The sequence below is a fragment of the Lissotriton helveticus genome, chromosome 3_1 (genome assembly GCF_964261635.1).
Source record: "Lissotriton helveticus chromosome 3_1, aLisHel1.1, whole genome shotgun sequence".
NCBI classification, from domain to species: domain Eukaryota; kingdom Metazoa; phylum Chordata; class Amphibia; order Caudata; family Salamandridae; genus Lissotriton; species Lissotriton helveticus.
This window is the reverse complement of record NC_136061.1, coordinates 1,533,313,908-1,533,332,866: the sequence shown is the minus strand read 5'-3', so window position 1 is coordinate 1,533,332,866 and position 18,959 is coordinate 1,533,313,908.

Sequence of the window (18,959 nt, the reverse complement as noted above, 5' to 3'; positions counted from 1 at the left end):
ACCACGTTCCCCGCACCCTCTCCAGCAAAGGTCGCTGCGCCCCGGGTTTCCCTGGTGTAATCGGACCGGGGTAAGGTGCCAATATATGGCGAGTTTGACTGCAGTGTCCCTTGCTTTGGTGTTTCGTGTAGTGTGTGAGGCTCTATGGTAGATGTATCCCCATTCTTTGGATGACAAGGTCCTCCCAAGTTCAGCCTCCCAGCGCCTTTGACCAGGTGATTTAGCCTGAGAGGGTGAAGGGGCAAGCATTTTATAGAGTTCGGAGACGAGGCGCTTATCTGTGGACTTAGTAAGCAGCCACCTCTCGAAGTCCGTCATGGGGCGTCCCACCAGGGCAATGACGTTCGGGTCTGTGAGCCAGTGTCGGAGCTGGAGGTATTGGAAGAAGTGGGGGTGTTCTATCCCGTATCCTTGTTTAATGTCGTCGAAAGAAAGGAATCCGTTCATGTCAAAAAGATGTCCCGCAGCTCGGCACGCCGAGCCCCGCCATTGAGAAAATGCACCTGGGCCCTCACCTGGGGGGAAGTCAGGGTTGTCCAGAAGGGGAGTGAAAGGGGAAGGGAAAGTAGTCAGTCCGCATTTGAGCGCTACCCGGTTCCACACCTGCAGGGTCGTGCGAGTGATCGGGGACCGTGACATATAACTGGGCCTGTGGCGTTTGGCCAGGAATGGAATCCGCCACAGCGGCGTCTGAGCCATAGCTCTATCTTGGAAAAGCCATCTCTTTTCTGATTCAGGCCTGTACCACTCCACCAGGTATCGGAGTTGGGATGCCTGGAAGTACCGCGTCAAGTCCGGGATTCCGAGACCGCCCTCATCCATGCTCTTGTATGCGAGCGATTTGTGAAGTCGGGCTCTCCTCCCCTCCCAAATAAAGCCAGACAGTAATTCTTGTAAGGTTTTCAACGTGCCCGCAGGAGGCACAATGGGAATCGTTTGAAATAAATATAAAATCCGCGGCAGGACTGACATTTTTATAGCCGCCACTCTCCCCAGCAGAGAAAGAGGTTGTTTGGACCATCTAGCCAGGTCTGAGCGGATCCGGGTGACAAGAGCTGCGTAATTAGTGGAGACCGTGAGGTCAGTTGAGGGAGTCAGGGTGATGCCTAGGTATGGTACCCGGTCGACCACCAGTAGGCCGCTGAGGTGACCCAATGTCGGGGCCTGCGGGCGCGCATATTTACCTAGAGGTAAGATGAGGGATTTTGCGACATTAATGCGGAAGCCTGAAACAGCCCCAAACGAGTCAAGTGCCTCCATGAAGGCAGGCACCGAAGTAGCAGGGCTATGTACAGTGGCTATGACATCGTCCGCGTATAAACTGATAGGATGGGGTTCGCGCCCGAAGTCGATGCCCTCCACCCTCGGATTGTCGCGGACTCTCTGTGCTAGAGGCTCGATATACATCGCGAATAGGAGGGGGGAGAGGGGGCACCCCTGCCTGGTACCCCGTTGGATCTCGAACGGGGGCGAGCGCAGGCTCCCCAGGCGAACCGTGGCCTGTGGATGATGATAGCAGCCCGCTATGCGCGAGCAAAAACGGTCACTGAGACCGAACCGGCGGAGTACAAGTTGCATATAATCCCAGTTCACGCGATCGAACGCTTTCTCCGCGTCGATGGCCAGAAGCGCAGAGTCCGAAGCTCGAGAATGCGTTTTGTCAATAAGGTGGAGCACCCGTTTGGTATTGTCTGCACACTGGCGGCCTGGAACAAAGCCAGATTGGTCCGGTTCCAAAAGACCAGGAAGGCACGGACCAAGGCGGGCAGCGAGGATGCCCGTAAAAAGTTTCAGGTCCAGGTTCAGTAACGAGATTGGGCGGAACGCAGAGCAGTGCGTGGGTTCCTTCCCGGGTTTAGGAAGCACTACCACTTCAGCGGCTAGCATGTCCGGAGGTATGGAAGCCGCCCCTTCGAAAGAGTTGAAGAGGCGAGCGAGCACCGGGGCCAAACGTCGATTGAAGAGCTTATAGAAGCCCGCCGAGAAGCCGTCCGGGCCCGGGGATTTAAGGGGGCGCAGTCGAGAGATGGCAGCTAAGATTTCTTCCTGGCTTATGGGGGCATCAAGAGCTTCCGCGGTGGACTCAGGGATCTTTGTGATAGCCACAGTATTGAGGTACGCTTCAATATCCCCGGGCGAGACATCCTCCCCCCCGTACAGGGAAGCGTAGTAGGAACGAAACGCCTCAGCCACTTGGGCATCGTCTGTGAGCACTTCACCATTGGTGCCAACCAAAGAGGTGAGTTTAGCCCGTTGGGTCTTAGCCCGTAGAGCACTGGCCAGTAGTCGCCCAGTTTTGTTCCCTCCAACATAATAAGTATGCCGTAGGCGAAGAGCCGCAAACTCCGCCCTGTCCGTGTCCAGACTGGCAAGTTGGGCCCGAGCAGCTTTCAGCTGTTTCCACACCCGAGGGGCACATGTGCGGCTATGCACCCGTTCCAGCTCCGCCACCCGCGCCGTAAGTTCCTCCCTCTTGCTTTTGCGGTCTTTAGCCTCCGCAGCCGAGATAGCTATGAGCTCGCCCCGCACGACCGATTTCAGAGCCCCCCAAAGAGCTGTCGCTGAGATGCCCGGTGTGTCGTTGGTAGATAGGTAAGTGTCTATGCATTCCCCAATACGTTTGGTGACATCAGGGCGCTGTAGCAAGGGTTCGCGGAGGCGCCATGGGCCTCGAGGGCGTCGAGGTGCTCGGAGAGCGAGGGAAAGTTCCACCGCGTCATGGTCACTGAGGGCTGCGGGTGTGATGGCAATGTCCTCAATGGTCGTAAGGAGATCTGAAGAACCCAGGAAATGATCGAGTCTGGCGTAGGTGTGGTGCACATGCGAGTAGAACGTGAATCGTGAGGCCGTCGGATGACGTGTCCTCCAGAGGTCTACCAAGCCCCTTTCGGATAGCCAAGCATGCCCGGCAGGTGACAGGGCCCCAACATCCCCATAGCGGTGGCCAGATCGATCGGCATGTGTATCCATAACAATGTTAAAGTCCCCACCCAGGAGTAGGGGTGTGTGTGGTGTCTGGAGGGCTTCGGAAATGGCGCCTTTTAAGAAGGCCTCTTGACCTGTGTTTGGAGCGTAAAGGGTGCCGATCGTGAGCGTTGTGTCACCCACGGTGAGAGTGTATGCAAGGAGGCGGCCTTTGATTTCCCCCACCTTATTACCCACCCTCCCCCTAAATGAGCTAGAGATTAGGATCGCAACCCCAGCATTCTTTGTTGGGAGGGAGGAAAAGAATTGTTGCGGGAAGGCTCGCGAGCGCATTCTGTGCCAGTCCTTTTGGAGGAGACGCGTCTCTTGTAGCAGGCAAATAGTGGCTTCAGAGTTTTCCAAGTAAGAGAGAACAGCTCTCCTCTTGATCGGGTTGTTGAGCCCCTTCACATTAAGCGTTATAATCTTAAGGGAGTTGTCTGTCATCGCGCAGTGGGTGTGTGATGCAGCGCTGAGGGGGCCATAGGCACGTCAAGGGAGCACATGGCAGTTCTCGGTGAGTAGTGTATGGTATGGTCCCTGTTTGTGGCTAGGTATAAGCCGAACGTGTGGGCGAAGACTCCAAGTCGGCACATGCACCCTGGTGAGGGGCCTCTACGCGCGAAAGCTGAAGTAACGAGGCACACTGGTCCCCACCCCGGATCCCTCCCTAACCCAACATCCCTCCCAGAAACAGCCGGCAGCCACCAAAGTATGCAACTCAGCACAGGCAAATAAGGACAGTAGTAGGCCGCGGCATAATAACAAAACCCCAAACCCAGTTCCCCCCCACCCAAACCCAACAAAAGGAAAAATTGTAGTCCCAATCCTGTCAAGGCACACAGGATCGTGGTTAAGAACAATGAAGGGGTCATCTCCGATGGCAGCTTCACCGGGCTCCCCGCCCGAACCGCCAGCCGTCAGGGCTGAGCAGGTGCGATACACAGTCTCCAAAGCAAGAGGTAGTATCACTCTGGGGGAGAAGTCTCTCTGATCACCTCCGCCACCGCAGTCTCACGCTCCCGGGAGATGGCAGAGGCATCGGGCCTGAAGCGCCGAGGAGGGGATCGTCTGTGGCCTACAGTCTGCCAGCCCCCTCTGGAGGAGCCCTGCGAGCTCTTGAAAACCGGTTCATCATCCACGTGGTCAAGACCCAGGAGACCACAAGCATCCTTAAGAGATCGGAGCTGCTGTAGCCGTCCGTTCCATTTGAATATGATTCGAAAGGGGTGCCCCCAAGAATATGAGATTTCTTTACCCCGCAGGAAGTCCGTGACCGGCTTGAAGTCCTTCCTTTTCTGTAGAGTCGTGGCGGAAAGATCTTGGTACAGGGCAATGGGATGGCCGCGAAACTGGACGGGCTGAGCTCTCCGGGCTTCCCGGAGGATCCTCTCTTTGAGCGGGAAGTCTGGAAGGAAGGCCAATATGTCCGGCGGTGGGGCTGGGGCTCTGCGTGGCAGTCCTACGCGATGCGCCCTGTCAATGCGGATGTGGAAATCTTCTGCCTCCCCCAGAATGCTCCTGAAGAGGGCTTGCAGGTACGCAGTGACATCAGCCCCCTCGTCTTTCTGAGGGACCCCCCGGACCCGTACGTTGTTGCGACGGGAGCGGTTTTCCAAGTCCTCGGCGTGGGCCTGGAGATCCAGTTGCTGGTCAGTGAGCCGCAGGACCTCTTGCTGGAGGTGTTCAATTTCGGCACTTCTAGCTTGGTCTGCCTCTTCAACTGCGACCACCCGTTCGCCTAGGTCTTCTACGTCGCGTCGGAGCTCCTTAACTTCTCCTGCAACCTCCTGTTTCAGGGACTTAAAGTCTTCGCGGAGGGAGTTGAATAATGTCTCCAGAAAAGATTTGGTGATAGGCACCTGGTCATCCACAGCCGCAAGTGGCGCCTTCCCCGTCACTGGGGATGGAGGGTCTTTGCTAGTTCTGGGTTGCGATTTAGCTAACAGTTCCGGGAGAGTTTGCGACCCCTTCCTACTGCGGTGCCCTGCCATGGCGCGGGGGCGCGAGGGCCCGATGGGCAATCGTGTAGGTAGGGACAATGCAGTGATGAATGGGGAGGCAAATGTGAGAGCGCTTTGGCAGTCCCCCGGCTGGCGTGTGGGCAAAGGCTGGTGCTAGGGCTCAGTCCCCCTTCGACTAGGGGGGCAAAGGGAAGGCGCCCGTCTAGGTCTGCAGGCACCCAGTTCTGTGTGGAGCCCAGGCGCAAGGAGTTCTGCTGCACCCCGATGCTAGGGAGGCTCTCCCCGAGTCGGTCCAGAACAGGCAGCAGGAGCACACACAGTTATCCCCACACCGGAGGCTCGATCGTGCCCCCCGAGTTCTCCCCGCTCCCCCTCTCGCTCTTCTCACCTGTAGAGCCGGGCGCGCATGAGAGTCACCGTGTACCAGGCCGGTCCGGCGTCAGGAAGGCTGCCCAGTGATGCAGGAGGGCCACAGGATCAAGTCCGGGCTGTCGGGGACCACCAGCAGACGTGGGGGGTCGGTGCTGGAGCACGCCGCATGCAGGACCTTTCCGGCGGGTCGGGCCGGCCCCTCCGAAGTGAGCTCGGGCCGGACGAGTGATAGGCCCAAGCCGGGGCCTCGATTTCTTCTCCGCCGGTCCAGGTCCCCCGGCAGCTACCGAGGCTTTGGGCGGCGACTGCTACTCTCCCCAGAGGGTATGGCGGCAAGGGGGGGGCTCGCAGCATGCCCCGCAGTGCGGGAGGGGACCCGACTTGCCGCCGAGTGCGCCGGATGGCTGCTGGAGAGGGCGCCGATGGTCCAGGTCTAGGCTCGAAGCCGGGGCCTCGCGTGGCAGCGCAGCCGGTCCGGAGTGTCCCGGTTCCGGGCAGAGCGCCGGAGATGCTGGCGGTGTCCGGGAGCCCTCGTGGGGGTGTCGGCAGCTTCGGGAGGCAACCGGGCGTTCGCCGGTGTGTTGAGACACCCCCCCGGGGGTGGGCCACAGTCCGCCCGGAGGCGCCAAGGGGACCCTCACTTGCCGGCGCGGCCGCTGTTGCTGGGCGCCAAACGGAGTCCTCGGCGATTCCGCCCCCGCCGCCCCTAGGAATCGCAAAGCCGTGGCGGGGGCACTAAAGCAGGCAATTTCTCCTCGCCCCCAAGTGCAGATATGGGGGAGACTGCAGCAATAAACGGCGGAATGGCGGGATCGGGCAGGGAGCTCCGGAGACCTGCGTCCGATCACGCCGCCATCTTAGACACGCCCCTCCAGTGTTGGTTTTTAACATGGCTCAGCGCTTCTGGCGCGGAAAAGCTGTGTCTAAGAACTGACGTCGGCACGCAGAGGCGGCGTCTAAGTACTCCGACGACGTCATCACGGCGCTGACGACGGACGCGGAGCCGCAGACGACGCCTACCGAAGTGCAAGGGTAAATTTCTGGATCCAGTCTGACGCCTGGGGATATTCTAAGGTAAGGAATCTATCACTAACTAATGTCTCTTACAGATATATCGTTACACAAGTAGTAACTTGTGCTTTAGGCAGTTTTGCACATTCTTTCTGTCGAATATGCCTGCTTTATTCGATAAGTGCCCCGAGTGTGCCAGGAAGAAGGCCAAATCGGACCCCCACAGAGTATGCATACTCTGTCTCCCTTCCTCCCATGACCCAGAAGCCTCTGAGATCTGCCAATCTTTCTCCAGGAGGACCCTGCGTGATAGGGAGAAGATTCGAGGAAACATCAGGAACAAGGTGGGTCTGGGCATGGAGGAACCTCGTCCTCTGCCCGTGCTTCGGCCTCTGTGGGGCTCCCCAGTCAAGATAAGGCCAGGAAAAGGCACAGATCTCCGTCGACGTCGATAGCCTCGACGTCTGTGTCGAGAGGGATGTCCACCATCTGCTCCCCGTCGACCCAGGGAACTGGGTTGAAGAGACGTCGCCTTTTGACGTCGAGGGGACTGACGTCGAAGGCTTTATCGGCGTTGAGACACCGTCGATGTCAGGATGAGTCCAGGAGGCACCGGCGCTCTTGACGTCGAGGAGAAGAGTATAGATGTCACAGAGAAGAAAGTAGACGTCGAGGAGAAGAAAGTAGACGTCGAGGGATGTATCGGCGTCGAGACGTTCTACGTCGAGGAAGGAGAAATCGACGTCGAGGCGATCAAGGGCCAGGACGGTGTCCTCTGCCTCTGTGGTCAGCCTGTCTTCGGCAGCCACGAGCCCCCGGTCGCAACGGCGCCGGCACTCGTCTGAAAGGAGGGCGGCCTCGAGTACATCCTTGTCAAGGCCTGCGCAGAAGAAGAAGAGGAGAGTGGTAGGTCTTCGGACTCTGAATATTCTCAGACCTATTCGCCTTCTAGGCCCACGACGCCTACGCCTCCTCCATCACGTAAGGAGAATCCTCCTACTCCTCCTCGTCCTCAGCCTCCTCCTTTGCCTCTGCCTCCACCTCCTCCTCATCTTCCTCCTCCTCCTCCTCCTCCATCCACCGCGGCTTTCTCCACGGTCTCTATCTCTGCCGCGCTTTCCGTTGCCGCCTACGGGGCCTCCTCAGCTTAGGATTCCGGTTCTGCCTCTGCAGAATCCGCCTCCTGTACGGCCAGTGGATCGCCCGAGGCCTAGGAGGTCTAGGTCATGGTCCAGAATGAGGCACCGATCAAGGAGTGACCGTCGGTCTTCGACACGGTCCCGGCATCGTCACCAGAGGGACAGGTCAAGGTCCCGTCATACGGACTTTTCCAGTGCCCAGGGATATTCGCCCACCTTATCGGATTCACCCCATACGAGAGTGTCACCGGTGGATGACATCGTATTGTTTCAGGAGGTGTTATTGAGAGGGGCAGCGAAGCTGGGGATTACTCTAACGGTACCCAGACCTTCTACATCGGTAATTTTCTAGACCTTACACAAACAGCAGTTGTCTCGACCCTTGTTGCCCTTGGTACCAGGGCTGGAGGAACCGGCTATGGAGCTCTTCTTGACTCCGGCGTCAACGAAATCCGCTCCTTCCCGGCTGCAGAAAAAGTACAGGCCCCCTGACTCCGATCCAGCGTTCCTTCCATCAGACCCGGTGCCGGATTCGGTGATCGTCACTGCAGCCAGGAAGCAGCACGCTACTGCCCCGTCTTCTACGGTGCCTCCGGATAAGGAGAGCTGTCAGATGGACTCAGCGGGACGAAAAGTCTGCGGTACGGCTGCTACTTCCATGAAAGCCGCTAGTGCCGCGGCTCTCTTGGGTCGGTATGACCGGTCTTTGTGGGAGTCCCTGCAGCAGTTTCTGGAGCACCTTCCTAGGGACAAGAGGGAAGTCTTCCAGGAAATCATCAATGAGGGCATGATGGTACCCAATCAGGTTATCAGCTCAGCTGCAGATTCCTCTCTCTTGGCGGCTCATGGATACTGCCATGGGATTAATCTGAGACGCCATGCCTGGTTGCGCCTGACATCGCTGAAACCAGAGGCGCGCAGAGTCACCAACTTGCCGTTCTCTGGGTCGACGCTCTTTGGTAAACATGCGGATGAGGAGATGACCCGCATGAAGGCGGAGGCAGAAACCCTGATGGCTGTCGGGTTAGAGAAGCCGAAAGAGCAGAAGAAGACCTCTGTCCCTTCCAGAGACGTTTTGGTGCCCAGGGAAGAGGGCAAGGTCGTCAAGCTGGCCAGCAGCACCAACAGCAGCAGCAGTACCAGCGGCGGCCTTTCCAGAAGCGCCAGAGGCGGCCAACAGTCCTCCTCGACGCCCAAAGGCCCGCCCGGGTCTAGGCCCTGAGGGCTTACTACCTCCTCGTCCTTTACCCGCTCCGGTGGGGGAAGCATACAAAATTACTTAGTAGAGTGGAGGAAAATTACTCCGGACAAGTGGGTGCTGAATATTGTTTGCAATGGATACAGTCTTCGTTTCGTCAGCCCGCCTCCAGCGATTCCACTGGTTTGCTCGCAGTTCCAACTGCGCAAGCTTCAGGTGGAGGCCGATACCCTGTTAAGAAAAAGGGAGATAGAAGACGTCCCTCTGTCTCAAAGGGGAAAGGGTCTTTACTCAAGGTTCTTTCTGGTGCGCAAGAAGGACAAGAACAAGTTCAGGCCCATTCTGGATTTGCGACAAGCAAACAAATGGATTCGCAGGGAAAAGTTTTGCATGCTGTCTTTGCACCAGATTTATCCTCAACTGCAAAGGGGAGAGTGGCTTTGCGTAATAGATCTGCAAGATGCGTACTTCCATGTGCCCATTGCACGGAAACACCGGAAGTTCCTGCGATTTCTAATCGGCACCAATCACTATCAGTACACCGTACTACTGTTTGGACTGAAGTCTGCACCCAGGACGTTTTCAAAATGCATGGCAGTGGTGGCAGCGCACCTGAGAAAGAACAAGGTGTTTGTCTACCCGTACCTGGACGACTGGTTGATCAAAGCCTCCACCTTCCAGGAAGCGCAACTGCACTTCAACAGGACGGCCGTTCTGTTGACCCCGCTGGGGTTGCACATAAACATGTCCAAGTCTGTTCCGACGCCTGTCCAGTGCCTACAGTACTTGGGAGCCTCCATCAATACTCTGTCAGCAAGTGTGTCTCCTTCGGAGGAGAGGCGCTTATCGATCCTTCGGAAGGCTCAGGCTCTCATAGCTGTTCCATCTACAACAGTGAGGACGGTGTCTTCTCTACTGGGGTCGATGGCCTCTTGCATCTTCCGCACGCCACACGCACGCCTACACATGAGGCCGTTGCAGGAATGTCTGGAGGATCAGTGGGACCAGAAGCGGGGGAGCTGGGACGACAGGATCAAGCTGTCCCTCCATGCTCAAAAGTCCCTGAGATGGTGGTGCTCCGCCGAGAATCTCCTCAAGGGGGTTCCATTCCACAAGGACATTCCCATTCAGACTGTCGTCACGGATGCTTCTCTCCACGGCTGGGGAGCGCATTCAGACCATCTACAGATCCAGGGAATGTGGTCCCCAGCGGAATCCATGTATCGCATCAATTTCCTGGAACTCAGATCTGTGCACTTGGCACTGAAGGCCTTTCATCTGTCCTTCCAGACCAACTCCTTGCTTGTGCAGACGGACAATACGACCACTATGTATTACCTCAACAAGCAGGGGGGCTCGAGATCGCGCACACTGTCACAGGAAGCGCAGGCGATCTGGCACTGGCTACTAGCCAGAGGACTGACGATAACGGCTACCCATCTGCCAGGTGTGCAGAATGCTCAGGCGGATGCACTCAGCAGGCTGGTGCAAGAAAACCACGCGTGGGTTCTAAACGACGAAGTGCTAGGAGATATCTTCGACAGGTGGGGCACTCCGGACGTAGATCTGTTCGCCACCGCCGAAACCAGAAAATGCCGAGACTTTGCCTCCAGGTATTGCCAACCGGGGACCCTGGGGAACGCGCTATGGATCAGCTGGTCGAACAGCTTTCTGTACGCTTTTCCACCCATTCCCGTGATTCCGGCGGTGCTCATCAAGCTGTCTCAATCCAGAGCATGGATGATCCTCATTGCTCCGGAGTGGCCCCAACAGTGGTGGTTCACGGACCTGCTTCACCGGTCTCTCCTACCCCACATGCGGCTGCCATGTCGGCCGGACCTTCTCACGAAGTTCGGGGGGGCAGATGGTGCACCCCAACCTCTCATTGTTGAGTTTGGCGGCATGGCTCCTGAGATATTGCAATATGGACACTTGAATCTCCCTGAAGATTGCATGACTATACTTAAGGAAGCTAAGAGACCCTCCACCAGGACTTCCTATGCCTACAAGTGGAAGAAGTTCTGCATCTGGTGCACTTCAAGCATTATGATCCGACAACCTGCAAGGAAGATGTCATCCTTCCATACCTTTTGCATTTGGCTCAGTCTGGCCTTAATTTTCATTCTATTAACGTTCACCTAGCAGCATTGACTGCGTATAGGAAATGCCCTTCACAGACATCCTTCTTCCAGATCCCTGTGATTAAAGATTTTTTGGAAGGATTGAAGAAAGTGTTTCCTCCTGTCCGGCGTCCTTCGCCATCATGGGAGCTGAATGTGGTGCTGTCCAGGTTGATGAAGGAGCCTTTTGAACCCATCCATAAGGCTTCTCTGCAGCACTTGTCATGGAAGGCCGCCTTCCTTGTGGCCATTACATCGGCCCACAGGGTGAGTGAAATTCAGGCGTTGTGTTGCCAAGAACCTTATACTGAATTTCATGCTGCTAAGGTTGTGATGCGTACTCACCCTAAGTTCCTTCCTAAGGTGATTTCTGATTTCCATGTCAATCGGACTGTGATGTATTCCTATAGGTTCTGTATCAATCCCCCTATTCCTGACCCTATTCTGGTTAACAAACTAACTAGCAGCCATCCCATGATGCAGAAACCGTTATCTGATTAAGCCAGACCACGGCACAGGAGCGCGTTATCTGATTAGGTCATAACGCTTGCCATCTAATTAGGCAAGCAATATTCCTCCAGCCCCTGATAAGGCATACGAAGTTCTCAAAACAAATCAAACCTATGACAACCTGGGAAAATCCCTGCGGCCATTGTTTTGATTTCTCAAAGAACTTCAGTAAAAGAATGTGCTAACGACCAGCTCGTATGACATCCTTATTGACGTATCTATGTCCATCCTTACGTCAATCTCGGCACCTTACAGGTATAAATATTACCGACATTGCCTTAAGCAAACACACGCGGTGGTGACGAGATCGGAGCAGCGAGACTTGCCGAAGCCCAGCAGAGAGCGAAGCCCACTGGCGCTGCCCCGCCTTCCTGACGCGCTGAGAACGAGACGCTGCCTTTCTCCTGCCGAGAAATCCAGCTCCGGCGCTTCCGAGCAGCCCTTGCAGGCAGCTTGGAATATCGAGACCACAGACGAGAGATACCATTCCTCAACCATCCTAGATCTCAGGTACAGAACTGAATAACCCCTTGCAGAGAATTCTTGAGTCAGTCACTTGGCAAAACAAACTTAACTCAAACTGCTACTTTCTACTCCAGCCCACGTATTAGGCTTAGGTCAGGTACACCGGGGCAGGCGTGGTTAGAAGCACCAGTTGAGTACAATTAGTCGAATGTATATGTGTATGTATATATGTTATCCATTTTAAATAGCATATGGCTTAGAAACCATATCAATGCTTTTACAGTATTATTTCATAATTCTGCTTTTATTGTATGCACTTTACTTAACCATAAGTATTGCAATAATATCGATTCATTTCTCTTGTATGAGAAAAGAGACTGATCAATAAATAACATCTTTTATTGAACACGCCCGTCTCTTCCTTTTCTCTACAATCTGGTGAAACTAAGAATGCACGTACTGACTGAGTAAAATAAGTTGTCTTTTGTTTTCACACGACTCTAGAGATACACTCTTGATTAGGGGAGAGCAAAGTTGTCATGTTCTATGGTTGTCAGAAACTAAATCCCTTCTTGTCTATCCAGGGAGGTTCAACTCCTCCTTGCCTATTCGAGAAAGTTTCTAGTGAACTCTGAGCTAGCTGGCAAACCCAAAACTTTAAGTCTAATATCGACAGTAGAAGACCTAGTTAACGTCTGGTCTAGGTCTATACTATTGGAGGTATTATTCCAATGCGCAGAGCCTATTGGGATAATAGGAACTACACTACATGGCGCCCAACGTTTGGAAAGGCGATAAAACTAACGCAAGACTTTAGAGTAACTCAGTCGTGCTCTTTCACTCAGACCCTTTTTTCCCATAATACTCCAAAGACGTCTGGAGTGGGTGAGAGGTAAAATCCGCCAAACCTCGCAGGAGGGAACTCCTATGTATGGTTCTTGGTTCAATCAACGTTGAAGGATACACTGTTCCAAAATATTGTGCATCTAATCTTTGTTTCCATAAGAAACCTGATCTGCAAACAAACAGAATAACCTTCCTGACAGTAAAATGTCAGAAAGTGATGATGAAAGAGAGAGGGTTAGATTAGCAGCTGAACTAATAGAAGCTGATAATACTCTGCAGGAAAATGACCCGGATATAAAACTCATCCCGGTCAACATAAGAAGATCTATAACGTTAAAACTTATAGAAAATGGACTGACACCAAGAGGTGGTACAGTCATATTCGTAATAGAGGCACACGAATATCGGCAGACAGAGGTATTCTATTCATGGATAAACTTTCCAGCAGCAAATGCTGTAACAAAGGACTTCCACTATTATAAAATAGAGGAACCTCCTAATGAGTACACTCCTTTCGAGGAGGTGGAAGTACCACTAAAATTTCAAGAGCACCTGCTCTTGTTCAATGGCGCCCTAAAACACAACAAACACATCACCAGGCTCGGTCCACTAGGTAGACCAGGAGCAACGTGGCCGGTCCTAGCCGGATACACACCACATCCAGACATTGAAGAAATGCCTGCACCAGAACTTTTAGTACAACTAAAACAATTAATCAAAATATATAGACAATTAGTCCAATATGTAATGCGGACTTCAACAATCCAACCAGCAATTAAAATTCCACAGCTGACCCCTCATCAGGGGAACACAAATAAAATTACACCACAGAACATACAGTCCTGCCTAGGTGAAGTACCAGCTAAACGGGAACAAATACCATTCTGGTTAGCACAAAAAATCACCCAAATAGAGGCGGTATTTCCAGATACCACCCCGGTAGAAAAACACAGGATTCTGACTATCTGTCTTCCAATGGGAATCGCACCACACGTGGAGGACTGTGACACTTGGGGTACAGTCTTTGCTTCCATTTACACAAGAACACATGGAGTTCCATCCATGTCAGTAATACCAGATGTGCTAAAACAAATTCAAGACGAATACGGTCCAGAACCCGCTTTAACTCTCGGTATGAAATTACTAAAAGACTTCAAGCAGGTCTCGGCAATATTACTAGCCAACATAAAAGGAGAAGCAGCGAATGTGGCGATCCGCCAGAGGTTAAAAGAGACAGATATAGCAGACCAACCAGCTGAAATTGCCAGAATTATAGAAAAATCCTATGAAGAACTAGGTAGAGATAGTTTGGGTGGAATACCAGTGAAGCCCCAACTAATTGAAAGTCCTGAAAAAATATTTATTAAAAATAATCTAAACAGTCAAAAGAAGAACTGGGATGGAAACAAACAATCCAATCCAAAAGAAAAAAGATTCCAGTCCAGAGGAAGGTCTCCTCGGCGGAGAGAAAGATCTCCGGACCAAGGACCCAAGTCTCCCCAAAGGGAGCCCTCTGTGAAAAGATACAACCTTAGAAATAGGGATAACATAAAGAAACCTGATAGATATCAAGATTTTGATACACGTCCCTCTCAATCTTTTCAGACTTCCTCGCAGAAATCGGAAAGAAGAGGACGATCGGAACCCAGGGAAGGGCACGTCAAGTCCAAAGACAAGGAACCTGCTCATCCAAATAAAAAATTACAGTTTCCAAAGAAGAAGGTAGCCAGTATTAAAGTATTCAACAATGCCGAGAATACTGAGGACACAGCTGAAAAACGGAGAGTGGGCTCAGACAATGCTAGACAGCGCAGCAGAAGTGAGCATAGCACGCAAAGTCCTTATGAATCATCTGGGGACAGTGGACACGAATGAATACATTCAAGTGGAAACTGCAGACACCAGAGTTAGCAAACCTCACAAAATATATGAAATAACTTTACGTATAGAAGGGGATAAGACTAGAAAAATAAGGGGCCTTTTTTGGGATAATCTCTCCAAGGGCTATGACATCCTTCTAGCTGAAAAAGATTGACCACCAGAGTTTGTCAGGGAGTGCCCACATGGCGAAGAAATAATTATGCCTGCCTTCTCAAATCATATTCCAATTCATAAAAAATATACACTTGCAAGAAAGTGGGCAGTAGCTCAAGCTCCTGCTTTATATAAAAATCATGTGGGATGGGATGAGGAATCTCCTCCACACAAAATCCAGTTAAAATCACAACCTACTGCACAAAGGCAGTATCCGATCAAGCAAGAAGCTAAAAAACAGGTAAAAGAAATTCTAGATCAACTAGAATACCAGGGGGTGATTGAAACTTGCACCTCACAAATGAACAACCCTTTGTTTCCTGTCTCCAAACCAGACAATTCATATAGTCTAGTTTTAGATTACAGACACCTTAACTCATGTTGCAAAACTTTTGCAGTGCAAAACTCGCATAGTGCTGCACTAATGAATAACATAGTGCGCAAAAAATATAAAACAACATTAGACATCTCTAATGGATTCTTTTGTCAAAATATAGCACCAGAGAGCAGATACTTGTCAGCGTTCTCAATAAATGGCGCTCAAAAGGAATTCTGTCGGTTACCCCAGGGGTACAAGAACAGCCCAGGATTATTCTCAGCGAGAGTAACAGAGTTACTACAAACATATGATGACGAAGCATTATCTTATGTCGATGACATATACCTAACAGATGATGACTTGGATACTCACTTGTAGAGAGTGAACACCATAATACTTGGGTTCGCAGCAGAGGGTTACAAATTCAACTTTAAAAAATCTAGAATTGCCCATCTAACAGTCCTGTTCTTAGGATATGAATTATCAAGTGAAGGCAAAAGCCTGGCTGACAATTTCCTAGAGAAATGTGCCGTACTCCAAGCACCTAGAACACTAAAAAACCTACAGTCAATTCTAGGCTTCCTAAATTTCGGAAGAACATACATTGCAAATTATGCAGAAAGGGTCAAACCCCTTTATGATCTAATAAAACCAGATTTTTAAAAAAACAATTGGACTCAAATACACACAGAAATTCTGAGATCCTTACAAACAGATATGTTAATTAAAACAAAATTAGAAACACGTGATAACACACGCAACCTTGTGATTCGAGTCATCCCAGGAAGATGCGGATTCACTTACCTGACCTCTAACGAGGGAGAAAAGGTACCAATTGCATTCAAATCACACTTGTACACTAAAGCTGAAATGAAATTTAGCCCAACGGAAAAAATTCTTACTACAACACTGACAGCTATAGCAAAAGAACGAGCCCTGTCACAAGGTAAACGAATAATAATCGTTACACCGATACCAGCCCTAGAGGCTGTAACAAAAGCAAGCATACCGAATGCTAAAACGCTCCATCCGAGATGGATACAATGGGCTAATTCTCTTGCTGCAACAGACGTGGCATACGAATTTGATCCTAACTTAAAAACACAAGAGTTTCTCCAATATGAATTCGAATGTCCGCCGCCGACCGAAATTCTGCCTCTAGAACATTACGGCTGTATAATATATACAGACGGATCAGCACAACCCGCAGTAGGGGGTAAACAAGCTTACAGTGCTGCATGTGCGATTGTAAAAGGTCGCTGGCACGATGGGAAATTCAAACCAGCGGTCACTAAAACACAATCTCTAGGAGATTGTACAGCTCAGCGAGCAGAACTACTGGCATTCAAGATGGCGCTTGAAAATACCGATCGGGAATTCCCCACACTCATAGTGTGTGATTCGTATTATTGCGTTCAGTCTTACAATGAATACTTACAGATCTGGCTTCAGAATGGTTTTAAGGATGCAAAAGGAGGCACAATCAAGCATAAAATGCTTTGGGAACAAGTAGTTCTTTTACAAAAGGAACTACCAAAGACTCACGTGATACATACACTGAGTCATCAGCGTGATGGCGTTCACGTTGCAGGGAATTCATTGGCTGAGAAAGCCACAACGGTAGCAACTGAATCGGCTTCCGTAGCTAGAAAAAAGCGTGCAGTAAGATACATTGACGGTGAAACAATGCTGGCGGTGAAAACGTCATCAAAAGGCGACTGCTCAGCGTTACCGATCAGTTACCCACTCAAATATACATACATAATCGATGCAAACTCCGTTCCTTTTGCTCGAATCCCTGGAGTGGGGGATAGAGTAATTCCAAACATGGACAGGAGAGGCTTGTTAATAGCAGACGCACATATGGGCGAGGGTCTCAGACACCTCAAATCAAAAGATTCTCTGGAAGAATTACAATCAGTGTACTGGTGGCCAGGCATGGGCCTGCATCATACCATTTTTGTAAAAAACTGCCCAAACTGTAACAGAAATCGCAGTGGTGAAAGAAACGGTATATTACCTTGGCGTTTCACACCAGAAAGGATCAACAATAAAAAATAATCCCAATATGAAAAATGCATCGTATTAACATACAGAGACTAGTTTTCACTTATAATGTAGACCCCAACTTTCGGCTGACGCCAGAACTGTTATATCAAGATTTGCAAGTCTATAATGGCATATACGCTAGAAGCATGCTACGTACTGACCAATATCTTTCCATTGCCTCTCGGGTTTGTGGGGAGTGCTTGGCCAGAATGAGCATTGCATTTGCGGGAATCTTCTCACTTCTTTCCTGAGGGATACGGGATGGTGTAAAGAAAAAACCAAAGGCAGAGAGCAATCTATAACAGCAAAGGTATTAGGTTCGGGAGCTGGGTGGGTCAAACATCTAATAAGTGTCCAACGTAGTCTAAACAACCTGCCAAGAAATTCTCTGAAGGGATTCAGTCCGTACGAATTATTGTTTGGGACTAGGATGTTAGTCTTAGATCTTGACAGTCAGACTTCAGTGGTGAAAGAAAAAAGCTTTGATATCAAAGATCGTTTGGCTATTTTGCAGGACTTAATCGAAACAAGAAAAGACCTGAGTAACATAAAGTTGAAACAACAGCCAACAACCACTGAAGAAACACCACCTGTCCAAGCAAGACCTGTCTGGATTCCAAAAATCGGGGATCTAGTCAGAGAAAAGATCGCGGTAAAGAAGGAATTTGGGCCTTCTTACAGAAAAGCAGTTCCTGTCTTGTCCATCAACGGGACAAGATCAGTTGTACTACCGCCGCTTGCTGGTAAAAAGGAGAACCGAGTTGTATCCATAGACCTGGTAAAACCACAATCATGTGGCCGATAACAAACAGTAGGCCAAGTGGACTCCCGATAAGTAGTAGAACACCGAGGTTTGCTACAAGTACAGAGGTGCTAACTAAAAGGCTAATCACATTCGAAACGCCTACAGAACAACAACAAGGACTATGCAACAATGCAATGGAACTCACACCTCTGAAAACCCAAATAAAAACGTTTAGTAGAGACACACCAACCTACAATGAAGTAACAAATGAATATGCAAGAAACAGTAATCCTGAAACAATTGGAACAATTGATAGAACAGCATCCGGCTACTTCATAAACTTCAATGATTCCTCTGAAGACCTCAGTGAATCAAAGACACAGCCATCAACAAAAACCCTTAAAGACAAAGCTAAGGAACTTTTGAAACAACTGAAAGAAACCTATCTGATTTCTCCATGGATTGAATTTTGGGTGTCCTTTGGTGTATTTATCCTCATACTTTGGCTCATCATGGTACTATGCTTGGGACGCTTCATTGAGGGAAAATATGCAAAAATGGACACAGCAAGCCAGAAAATCAACTTGATCCTCAAGCCACACACGTCTTCACACGTCGAGAAAAGAGAACTTTCTTCAGTCAACTTCACAGCCAATCCTATACCGGGTGGGGTAGCATGGGACAATACTGACTATGAAATTTATGGTCCGGTTGAAATCCTCAAATATCCACACCAAATCAAGATCTCGTTGAGTGACTTTGTAAAACCAAACTCATTTGCTGATGATTGGGACTTTGAAAATATTAATGACATGATGTCTGACCTAGTGATGTCTGCTAAATTTACCAAATATGGTTATTTGCAGGGTTCGTCTAATTATGATAATATGTACTGCTACAACCACTATGGTAACCATTTTCTCCATAAATCTGCACAACCTAGAAATGTTTTAAATTATAATCAATGGGAACATTGTGCAACCCCTCCAAAAGGAAGCTCAAGAACCTTTTATGACAAATATTCATATTTTTCAGGGTTCAATACAAGTAAAGCTGAAACATTTTATTTTAAATTGTCAAATAAGACAGGAACAAAAACCATGCTTACAAACACAAAATTGATATATTCGGACTCATTTTTTGAACAAATGAATACATTTGGTTTTGATTATTGGGACAAAAATGTGGAAGTGAAAAGTGTTTGGGGTACAAGAGAATGGCAA